The sequence below is a fragment of the Prionailurus bengalensis genome, chromosome A1 (assembly GCF_016509475.1).
Source record: "Prionailurus bengalensis isolate Pbe53 chromosome A1, Fcat_Pben_1.1_paternal_pri, whole genome shotgun sequence".
Lineage (NCBI taxonomy): Eukaryota > Metazoa > Chordata > Mammalia > Carnivora > Felidae > Prionailurus > Prionailurus bengalensis.
The window spans coordinates 107,367,201-107,379,494 of NC_057343.1; the positions used below are offsets into that span (position 1 = coordinate 107,367,201).

At 36.1% G+C, this 12,294-nt stretch overlaps 1 protein-coding gene and 1 pseudogene across 1 annotated transcript in view; one reads left to right on the plus strand and one right to left on the minus strand.

Moving 5' to 3' along the window:
* Positions 1-12,294, plus strand: part of ADAMTS19 (ADAM metallopeptidase with thrombospondin type 1 motif 19) — a 241,334-nt gene that overhangs the window by 12,864 nt on the left and 216,176 nt on the right. The gene's annotated exons all lie outside the window — the stretch shown is intronic.
* On the minus strand, positions 10,668-10,763 carry LOC122496646 (annotated as a pseudogene).

The following is a 12,294-nucleotide window of genomic DNA, read 5'->3' on the forward strand; positions in this document are numbered from 1 at the left end:
ACAGTTATGCATAAATATAACTAACAAAGTATAATGTCTGAGTGATTCACTGTGGAGATATCTGTTAATAAATTGAATTTAGTGTCCTGTTTTGTCTACTAATGTAGATACTTCCTGTGTCTCTGTAGATCTCCATCCAATTAGAATTTTGTCAGTTCAAAATATGTGGTTCTAATTAGTAATGTTTTAAAAAGTATTGAATTGGTATCTTTCTTTAAAATTTATTTACTTTGAGAGAGAGCACATGCATGCACGCGCAAGTCGAGGAGAGACAGAGAGGGAGAGAGAGAATCCCAAGCAGGCTCCATGCTGTCAGTGCAAATTGTGATGAGGGGATCCATCCCACAAATCTGTGAGATTGTCACCTGAGCCAAAATTAAGAGCAGGGCACTTAACCGACTGAGCTACCCAGGCACCTACAATCAGTGTCTAGGTTGGAAGTTCCTATGGAAGAATTTTTCTAAGTAGAATCTAATTGTTTGTCATTAGTGAGATAGATTCATGAATGTGCCAAGCTGATTTTTCTAGGGTAAATCCTTATTTGTAATGTAACATAAAGGACATTGTGAATGTTTTTTTTCTCCTATTTTTTTTCTGGTATGACTTACAGACCCTAAAATTCATTCAAATGTACAATGCAGTGACTTCAAGTACATTCACAGAATTGTGCAGCCATCACTGCTCTCCAGTTTTAGAACATTTCCATCACCCCTTTCACTCCTACACATTTGTGGTCACTCTGTTCCTACCCCCAGTCTCAGGCAACCACTAATCTAATTTCTGTTTCAATACATTGCCTTTACATTTCATATACATGAAAACATATAAAATTCAGTCTCGTGTCTAACTTATTAAACTTTGTGTAATGTTTGTGAAGCTTATCTGTGTGGTCTCATTAATCAGTAGTTCTTTTTTTTTTCTTGCTGAATAATAAGCCATTGTTGATATAACACCGCATTTTGTTTATCCGTTCATAAGTTGTGGACATTTGGATTGTTTCCACTCTTTCACTATTATGAATAATAGTTAATATGAACAGTCATTGTGTAGAGATATATATATATATATATATATATATATATATATATACACACACATATATATGTGTGTGTGTGTGTGTGTGTGCATATATATATATTCATTCCCAAAGATAGACATCTAGGAGTGGAATTGCTAGGTCATATGGTAAATTTACATTTAATATTTTTGGAACTGGGCAAATTCTTTTAGAAAGTATTGCATCACTTTGCATTCCCATCAGCAACGTATTAGGATTCCAGTTTCTCCACATCCTTAACAACACTTATTATTGTCTGTTTATGATTATAACTAATCATGTGGCTCCACAGTGGGATCTTTTTGTGGTTTTGATTTGCATTTATCTGGTGCCAATGTTGAGTATCTTTTCATGTGCTGTCCCGTAGCCATTCATAAATCATCTTTGGTGAAATGTTTACTCTGATCTTTTGAGTATTTTAAATTAGATTTTTAAAAAATCTTTCTAGTATTTGGTTTTAAGAGTTCTTTATATACTTGGGTATAAATCTTTTGTCAGACATATGATTTGCTAATGTTTTCTTCCAGTCTGTGTGTTTCTGATCAGTTTTTTTAATGGTGTCTTCTAAAGCTAATCTTTATACATTTTGAAAAAAAATCCAGTACCATTTTTTTCTTCATCAAATGTACTTGGCTTTGGTGTCTAATAACTCTGTGTCTAACTCAAAGTTGCCTATTCTTTCTCCCATAGCTTGCTTAGGTGTTCTTCCATACTTTTGGTTTTCATATTTAGGTCTGTGACTTACTTTGAGTTAGTTTTTCTGTATGGTGTGAGGTCAGGGGTTCAAATTAATCTCTTTCCGTGTATATATCCAATTTTCTCTCCACACCATTTACTGGAAAGATTATTCTTTTCTCATGAAATGCCATAGGAAATTTTGTCAAAAGTCAACCATAAATGCAAGTTTACATTTGAATTGTTAATACTGTTTGTTATATATATGTTTATCCTTCTCTCTCTCTCTCTTTCTCTCTGTCAATGTTTATTCTTATGTCAATACCATACAGTCTTGATTTATGTAACTTTATAATATGTTTTGAATTTGGGAACTTTAAGTTTGATTTCTTTTTAAAAAATGTTTTGCCTATTCTCTATCCTTTGCATTTCTATACAAATTTTAGCATGAGTTTGTAATTTGTCAATGTAGAGTCTGCTGGATCTTTGATAGGAATTGTATTTAAAGATCGATTTGGGGAGCATTTCCATCTTAAACAACACAAAAGTTTTTTTGCTATCTGGAAATTATTATTATGAGAACAATCATTAGGGGAGGTTTTTGAACACCACGTTGACTGATAAAGAACAGAATTAGCTACTGATAGCCCATATTATAGTGCACAATACTTAAAATTAATAAGGATTGATGGGAGCAAGGAAAGCCAGTCATTTGGAGTTATACAAGTAGGGTATACAAAATAGAAGACTTTACAGTTCATGTCTTTGGATGAGTAGGGTGTGAATCTAGGTATCATACTCCAGGACTGCTTCCTATATTCCACTGCTGTGAAAAAGACAAAAGTTGTTAGGGTCAGGGTTCAAATAAACAAATAAATCCAAACAAACCTACAAAATCTAAACCATCCTTTTCAGGAAGTAGGTTTCAGTCACAAACACTCAGAGTTATTCCCTAAATGTAAACTTATATCCAAAATATTGTATGTTTATTTAAACAGAGCCAAGATTTCCAGTATACGGCCTTTTATTAAAACCAAAGCAGTATGCTTTCTCTGATAATCTGAGTGTAGACAGATGTCTTCCAGCTATAGGAATCATGAGTGAGAAAATGTTAGGATAATAAAGGCCCTTAGATAATGTATTTGTCATTAATTTAATAATGATATAAAAAAGCCTAGGAAAAGATAGAAATACTATATTTAGTTAATTCCAATAGATAATTTTTCACATTTTAGCAGCTGTCACATAGGGGTGTATCAGAAAACTGACAGCATCTTAGAATTGATGAAATTTAATATGAAAGCAAATGTGGACTTGGGGTCATTTTAGGAAGTGAACATTTATGAATGTCTAGTTGCAGCAGTTTTCCAGAAGAAAAACTGGCTCATGAAATAAAAGGTAGTGATATCCAAATAGTTATATTTAAATCTTTGCTGTTGAATAATAATGTAGGGAGATGTACATAGGAAATCTTTACGGTGTTTTTTTAATGTGCTTAAATTTCCTCTGCTTAATTTGACTATGTATCAGGATTAAACCAAATTTTCATCCATGTAAACCTTAAATCTTAGCTTTAAGGAATACAATGATGGCCCAAGAATTCTGGTGGAATAGATGGTTTGGAGTGGCCAGTGGAAAATGGACAAGACATATTTACAAATACCACTTGAAATCTGGGTCCAAATTTAAGCTGGTAGAATGGTAAATTAAAGAAATATGTTTGCCTACTAATTTAATTCCCATGATTGCTTATTTTGCATTTTCAGTTCTTTCTCCTTGTCAGGCGTCAAGAGTTTACATAATCTGTGTGAATTGACACAACCTTCCTTTGGAGGGAGGGAGAGTCATGAAGGGGGTCAGTGGCTGGAAAGATGAAAGAGGAGAAGCAAACCCACCAGTGCATATTTAGAGTGTGTTTTAAGCTTAAGAATGTGGAAACCCGTTATTTCTATTTGAAATGCTTTTGGAATAACATGCTAAAGCATCCCCGGGGACAGTCCAGCGCTGCACATTAATATGGTTTAAGAGAGCTCCAAAGTATTTGCCTATAGTTAGCTCAGTTGTAGTATTTTAGTAAGTGTTCTAATAACTTGGCTGCTCTTGCCCTTGGCTGTGGAGTCTCCACAAGTGTACAGTGTCCAATTTTTGGGTGCGTGGTCACATGGTCTTACGTGTTTTGAACCTATTAATAACTCACCATAGGCTTGTAAGAGAATACATCAGACTCTATATTGGAACTGCATAATCAACTGTCTGCTTAATCCTTCTCTCATTTCTTTCCATTACCTATTCGTCCAGAAGATACACATTCAGTTCTGTTCAGTGCTTATATACCCTCCTACTCCTGTAATTCTGAAATGGATTTTATAATAAATTGATCTTGGAGACTTCAAAAGTATACAATGTAAGTGGAAGAGAAAACAATGGAAGACCACCAGAGTGTTGTAAATGGTTTTTACTGTGATAATAACAGGTTTTTATAGTACTTTACAGTTTATAAACTGTATTTACAAAATTGTTTTTTTTTTTATTTATTTTGAGAGAAATAGAGAGCATGCATGCGTGCAAGCAGGGGAGGTGCAAAGGGAGAGAGAATCCCAAGCACGCTCCAGTGAGGAGCCCAGTGTGGGACTCAATCTCACTAACTGAACCCTGAGATCACAACCTGAACCAAAATCAAGAGTTGGATGCTTAACTGACTATGCCACCCAGGCGCCCCTACAAAATCTTTTGATTGTGGTATGTGTACACATTTTTAGAAAAGAATTAACCTGCTAAAACAAATGCATAGGTGTGAATAGCTTTTTGTGCTAGGGCAGTGGTATATAAGAAACATATCCGCGAGAAATGGAAGACATACTGGACTTTTCCACTAATCCTACCTACAAGGGCAGTAAACAAGTGTTGCCTCCGTCTTTTTTTTTTTTTTTTTTATCAAATCAATCAAGAAAAATCAGTGAATAGAATTCTGTTTGCATCAGTTTTTAGAAAGAAAGACCTGAGGCCCAGTATATCATAGCTGTACTTACTGAATACTACTATATGCTATACTCATAAGCATCCTGCCATAGGTATGGCTGATTTCACAGAAACCCACTGAGATACATACTCTCACGTGATTTTATAGATAAGGATGCTGAAGCTCATGGATATTGTGTAAATCATGCACATCAGGCAGCTGGTAAGGCTGGGAGGTGAAATTCAAAGTCACATCTCTTTGTGTTTGTGTGTGTGTGTGTGATGAAATTATTTTGTAGCTTCTGTTTTATTTATCAGAGGCATGTAACATTCACATTGTTTTAATTCTTTGATCCAAGGTATAGGGTGGAGATTGACATGGAGGAGATATAAAAATAGAATTTGATGTGGTAGAAATGACTGATTTTTATTTTTATTATTAAAAAAGTTTTTTTAATGTTTATTTATTTTTGAGAAGAGGGAAACAGAGCATGAAGTGGGGGAGGAGAGAGAAAGAGGGAGACACAGAATCTGAAACAGGCTCCAGGCTCTGAGCTGTCAGCACAGAGCCTGATGCGGGGTTTGAACTCACGGACTGCAAGATCATGACCTGAGCTGAAGTGGGATGCTTAACTGACTGAGCCACCCAGGCGCCCCTATTTTTATTATTTTTTAAAAATTATTTTTTTTTTAATTTTTTTTTTCAACGTTTATTTATGTTTGGGACAGAGAGAGACAGAGCACGAACGGGGGAGGGGCAGAGAGAGAGGGAGACACAGAGTCGGAAACAGGCTCCAGGCTCTGAGCCATCAGCCCAGAGCCTGACGCGGGGCTCGAACTCCCGGACCGCGAGATCGTGACCTGGCTGAAGTCGGACGCTTAACCGACTGCGCCACCCAGGCGCCCCTAAAAATTATTTTTAGAGAGAGAGAGTGTGTAAGCAGGGGAGAGGGGCAGAGGGAGAGAAAGAGAAAATCTCGAGCAGGCTCTGTGCTCAGTGCAGAGACCAACGTAGGGCTTGATCTCACGACCCTGGCATCATGACCTGAGCTGATATCAAGAGTCAAACGCTCAACCCACCTGAGGCACTCTGGTGCCCCACAAATTACTGATTTTTAATGCAACCTGTCTTTCCTTTCTCCTAGTTGCTCTCTTACAGTAGTATTCCTAAAAAAACTAAAGCAAGAAATTAGCACACAGTGGAGGGATTTTCTTTAAAATATGCCTGACAGAGTCCAATACCATAAATACTCCTGGAAGCAAAGAATTCATTAATTTCACTTGCCAGTTTCATTGTTGGAAAATGCAGTTGGAAAACCCTGGCATATCTTGGAAATAATCTTGGTTTTGTTCTTTGGAATACACAGAATGCTGTATCTCTCTTGTGACAGTTGGCAATGACTGTGACAATAGCTACAAATCGAATGATAATTTATGAATCAGTTGGATTTGGGGCCCTCTACCTTGAGGTGTCTAATAGTTACATGATTCATATTTACAGTAATTCTATCAGGAAGGTGTTACTACACCCATTTTGTTGATCAAGAAGTTGTGTAATATCCCTGAGGTCGTCAAGGAAGCAAGCTTGGAATCAAATCCAGGTCTGCCTGATTTGAAAGCTAATACTCTTCATGTAAGTGGTTTGAAGACTGAGCTGTGCAGAACTCTAAAGTTTTGAAGTGCCATTTCAGAAATGGCCATGTTTCAGGTTTTAGAGTGAAGGGAAATGAAGGGAGTGTGAAGCTAGAAGGTGAGCTCCAGGCTCTTCTAACTTGGGTGTCGTCTGCTCCATTGTTCTCTGTTTAATAGCATGTCATTTTCAAAGAATATTTGGTTTGAAAGGTGTCCCAGGTGGAATAAAAAAGTTTTATTGGAACGCCTGGAACTTTGACTTCCAGCCATCATGAAATGGGAACTACAACATCAGGCAAACTATGTGAAATAATGGTTTTTCAGGCATTGGACAAAGGGTAGCGTGTGGCAGTAATCCCTGAGAGAAAAGAAACCAATGAGCAATCTGTGTGTATGTCCCAGTTTGCAGCCTGAGAGAGGAAAAAATAGAGCCCAGTATTCTTACTGAATTAAAGAGACAAGGTTGGGATTTGAGAGAGGCTGAGGAAACCAGAATTTGCTGAAGTACCAGAGAGGGAGCAGTGCATTTAGGGAGGCCTCATAATGTGCAGAAGGTTCTTCTGGAGTCTTTGGTTGCGGGACATTCTAGTCTCCCACCCCAGAACACACATTATTTTTCCAATGCACACAGGCTATATTTCAATGTAATACCTTATTCTTGGCCATAAAGTAATTCACTGTGAAGTTAAGGGCAGTGAAATAATGCAAAGTAAGTTTTCTTAGTCCAACAAAACTCAAACAGAAATCAATAAGGGAAAGGTCTTTGAAAAATCCTCAAATATTTGGAAATGAAACAATACACTTTTAGGTAACATAGGGGTCAAGGAATAATTCGCAAATTAGAAATTATTGGGAGGTGAATGAAAATGGAATACAACATATCATGATTTGTGGAATGCAGTGAAAGTGGTGCATAGAGGAAATATTTGCATCATGTACATAGAAAAAAATCTCAAATCAATGATCTAGGTATGTTCTTGAAGAAATTAAAGGTGAAATAAAAATAAGAGCTGATATCATTGAAGAAGAGACTGGAACAGTAAGAGGGAAAATTAATCAAATCAAAGTCGGTGCATTAAAAAAATAAAAATAATTGATAAACCCCTATTTGTCAAGGAAAAAAGATTAAAACACAAATTTTTCCAGGCGTCTGGGTGGTTCAGTCAGTTAAGTGTTCGACTCTTAATTTTGGCTCAGGTCACGATCTCAGGGTTTGTGAGTTCAAGCCCCACATCAGTCTCCATGCTGACAGCACGGAGCCTGCTTGGGATTCTCTCTCTCCTCCCCAGCTTGTGTTCTCATTCTCTCTGTCAAAAGAAATAAATAAACATAAAAAAAATACAAATTTTTCTTCCCAGAAGAAAGATTAGTAAATCTGAACAGCATTATTTCTAATGAGAAATTGAATTTGTAGTTAAAAACTCTACCGAGGCAAAATCGGCTCACCTCATGATTCCTATCCAACATTTAAGAGGCTTCAACCATCCAGACACCCTTTTTAGGAGTCAATTTGAATTTTCCCCTCGCCTTTTTTGCTTTTCTGTTCCCTGTACGTGGAATAGAAGATACTACATGTGGAGTATTTTGTTCCCTTTTTTTCTCCAGATGACGAGAGTCTGGTAGCTCTTTAGGTTCTTAATTCCCAAAGAGCACGAGGGATCCAAAAAAATTCCATCATATTGTACATATATTTGCAAATTTTTGGTTAAGTGCTGCCCTAAACACTTGTTTACATTGCAACAGAACTTGGGAGAACGGAGAACTATTCTTGGTGATACTCCATGACATCACTGTAATTGTCCAGTACTGTCTACATCATCCTCTCCCACTAATTACCAACCTTTTATTACGTTTCTGGAGGTCACACCATCACCATTTGCTGTACCCTGGCAAATTTTTCATCAGTTATTTTTGTGTTGAGATTTTCTAAATGAGTTTTTATAAAAACATTATCCTTTCAGGAAAATTCCATTCTTCCTTTATTAATTTTTTAATGTTTATTTATATTTGGGGCGGGAGGGGCAGAGAGAGAGGGAGATACAGAATCTGAAGCAGGTTCCAAGCTCTGAGCTGTCAGCACGGAGCCCAAGGCAGGTGTCGAACTCAGGAGTGGTGAGATCATTCTTGAGCCAAAGTTGGATGCTTAACTGACTGAGCCATCCAGCGTCCCAGGAAAATTCCATTCTTAGGATTTTCTTTGAGTGTGTACATAGGGCCATAGGTAAATAACATTTATGGTATTTTCATACACTTAGATTGGCTTATATAATATAAATGGGATTACATAGTCTATGTCTTCTCTAAATTTTTACTTATTAATTGAATGGTAAGAGATTTTTATTGAATTGGGATAGTAATATTTTATTAGTTACATACATTACAAATCTCTTCTTGAAGTTTATAGCATTGAGATCATTTTATGCCATGTACGTAAATCTTTTTTTAAACAACTGTATAACGTTCCATAATATGAGAGGCCAATTATTTTAACTGCTAATATAACTTCTTAGTTAAGAGCTCTATCATCTATTATCTTTTACTTTGGATAAGATATTTAATCCCTCTGACATTCTGCTTCATATTTAAAACAAGGAAACATACTTCCTATTTTATATGGTTGTATTTGAGATTAGAGAATCATGCAAATAAATTACTTCCAGAGCAGGATTTTTCAACCTCACCACTAATGACATTTTGAGTAGGATTCTTGTTGTGGGGGGCTGTTTTGTGCATTGTAGGTTGCTTAATAGCATCTTTGGCCTCTACCCCCTAGATGCCCCGTCAGGAGAGGCAAAAATGTCTAGACATTGCCAGATTCTGCAATGTCCCTCCCTGGAGTGGGGGACACAAATACATCCACTGAGAAAATCACCGTTGTAGAGAAGTGGTATCAAGTCAGCTTCATGAAGCTGGACATATACACAGCAAAGTTCTCTGGAATGATCTCTGCATGGACTACTTTGTGGGTGGCCCTTGCTGCAATTGCGCCTGTTAGTGGACATTAAGAAAGCTTGCCAGGCTTTTATGTTGGTGCCATTTTTGCACTGACACAAATAACAATGATTTCACAATACCACAATCGGTTACATAGATCATTGTGTACCTATATGAGCATATCTACCAGAGATATTCCTAGAGATGTTATCTTTGAGGGGAGAGGCAACACAGGGCTTGCAGTATTGAAATGTTGATACATTCTGCTAAATCATCTTCCAAAAATGCTAGACCAGTTTACACTGTCATGTATTGTACCTAAAAACACCCTTTTCGCCTAAATGTCCATCAACTGATGAATGGATAAAGAAATTGTGGTTTATATACACAATGGAGTACTATGTGGCAATGAGAAAGAACGAAATATGGCCATCCGTAGCAACGTGGATGGAACTGGAGAGTGTGATGCTAAGTGAAATAAGCCATACAGAGAAAGACAGATACCACATGTTTTCACTCTTAGGTGGATCCTGAGAAACTTAACAGAAGTCCATGGGGGAGGGGAAGAAAAAAAAAAGAGGTTAGAGAGGGAGAGAGCCAAAGCATAAGAGACTCTTAAAAACTGAGAACAAACTGCGGGTTGATGGGGGGAGGGAGGTTGATGAGGTGATGGGCATTGAAGAGGGCATCTTTTGGAATGAGCACTGGGTGTCATATGGAAACTAATTTGACAATAAATTTCATATAATAAAAAAATAAAATAAATTCAAATAAAGTTAAATTGAGTAAAAAAAAAAAAAGAGCACCCTTTTCCTCATTTCCTCATATCCTCATCCATAGTGAATATTAACATTCTCTTTATATGAAAGCATACTTTATGAATTTTTAATGTTTTTTCCCTAACTTACCTTATGTGGTTTACATGCACATAATCATTGCCCATTAATCTTTTTGTCATTAAAAGCTACACCTAAGTCTCCAATTACACAACTATTCAAGGGAACAGAAAAGCGCAGAGATTAAATACAGCTAATACCCAGGTTTCATGAATGTTAAAATTTTGCCATTGTTGCCTAAGACTTTGGACATTTTTCACGTAGTATTGAACCCCTCATGGTACTCTTCCACAACCATTTTCTTTTCGAGGTCCTCAGATGTAACCACTGTTTTCAAATTTGTATACGTATTTTCCATCCATACTTTAATAATTGTATTAAGTAGGTATGCATCCGTAAAAATGTATAATAGCATTGTTTTCTATTATAAAAATTTGCAAAAAATGGAATGATACTGCACACATCTTTCTAGAACTTAGGTTTTTATAATCGTACTTATACGTGTTTAATATACGTAGTAATACGTAAAAACACGTATTTATATCGTATTTTTGAGTTTTTTAATTTAATTTTTTAAAAATCTGGAATGCTTCATGAGTTTGCGTGTTAGCCTTGTGCCAGTCTTCTCTGTGTTGATCCAATTTTAGTGTGTATGCTGCTGAAGCGAGCACGTCTTGTCCACCCTTTAAACTGTAATGTTTGTCTGTATGGAGTATAGTTTATCCATTCTCCAATTGATAAATATTCATTCGCCTCCCCCTCCCCTTTTGTTTTTATATTTTGGAGTTATAAGCACTGTAATAATGATCATCTTTTCGTGAGTTTGGTGTGCAAATGTGTGAGAATTTCTCTTGAGTGTGTACCTATCAGTAATATGTTGGCTTAGAAGATACACATCTTCATGTTTATTATATATTATCAAATTGTTCTTCATGGTGATTATAATACTTCTTCCTCTTGCCAGCTGTGTATTTTCCCACATCCATAGCAACAAACTCCTGGTATTGTCAGAGTGTTATTTTTTCTTCTAATATTTACTCACATTTTGGTAATTGGTAGAACAAATAGAAAAATTTGTTTTTAAAAATGGGAAAACTAAGAAATGCCACAACCCACTTTTTTTAACTGGCACTTGCGAAAATTTTATCCTTAATACACATAGAACAGTAATCAAGCTAGATCATAAGTGAGGCTGTTAAAGTCTTCTCAGCAAATTTCAAATAACTGAAAACTTAATTGATGTGTTCTCTGGCAGCAGTGGAATTAATGGAAATCAGATACAAAATAATACCTCAAAATTAGTATAAAGTTGTAAGTAAGACAGTACATTACCAAATAATGCATAGATCAAAGAAAAACTCACAAGGGAACTTAAAAAATATTTTGAAATGAATGAAAATGAGAATACCATATCAAAATATATGGGATACAGCTAGGTAGTACTTATGGGAAAAGTTCTATCATTAAATACTCATGTCAGGAAATAAGATAGGAAAAGAAGAGCAAATTAAACCCAAAATGCATAGAAGAAAGGAAATAATATATTTAAGAACAGAAATCATTGAAGTTAAATAAAGCAGAAAAAGTGGAGAAAAAATTTCTGGAAAGAACGATAAAATTGCTATCGATCAAAGTAAAAGAAAATGCAAATTATCAATATTAGGAATAAAAGGGAGACTCACAAAAATTTCTTTGGAATTAAAATTATAATTATAATAAGGAAATATTATAAACCACTTCATGTCAAGAAAGTTTACAACATTACATGAAAGGGGCAAATCTTTGGAAGATATGTATTAACAAACTGACTTAAAAAACAATGCAGAACCAAGGTGCCTGGGTGGCTCAGTCAGTTGAGCGTCCAACTTTAGCTCAGGTCATGGTCTGTCAGTTCATGAGTTCAAGCCCCATGTTGGGCTCTGGGCTGACAGCTTAGAGCCTGGAGCCTGCTTCAGATTCTGTGTCTCCCTCTTTCTCTGTCCCCTCCACCACTCACGCTCTGTCTCTGTCTCTCTCTCTCTCAAAAAAAATAAATACTAAAAAAATTAAAAAACAAAACAGTGAAGAACCTCTGTGAGGCCCTAAATATAGTTTAATTGAACTTGTAGTTAAAATTTTTCCCACAAAGAAAATTCCAGGTCCAAAGGCCTTCATTAGTTAATGTCATCAACCATCTAAAGATGAAATACTACAGATTATTTC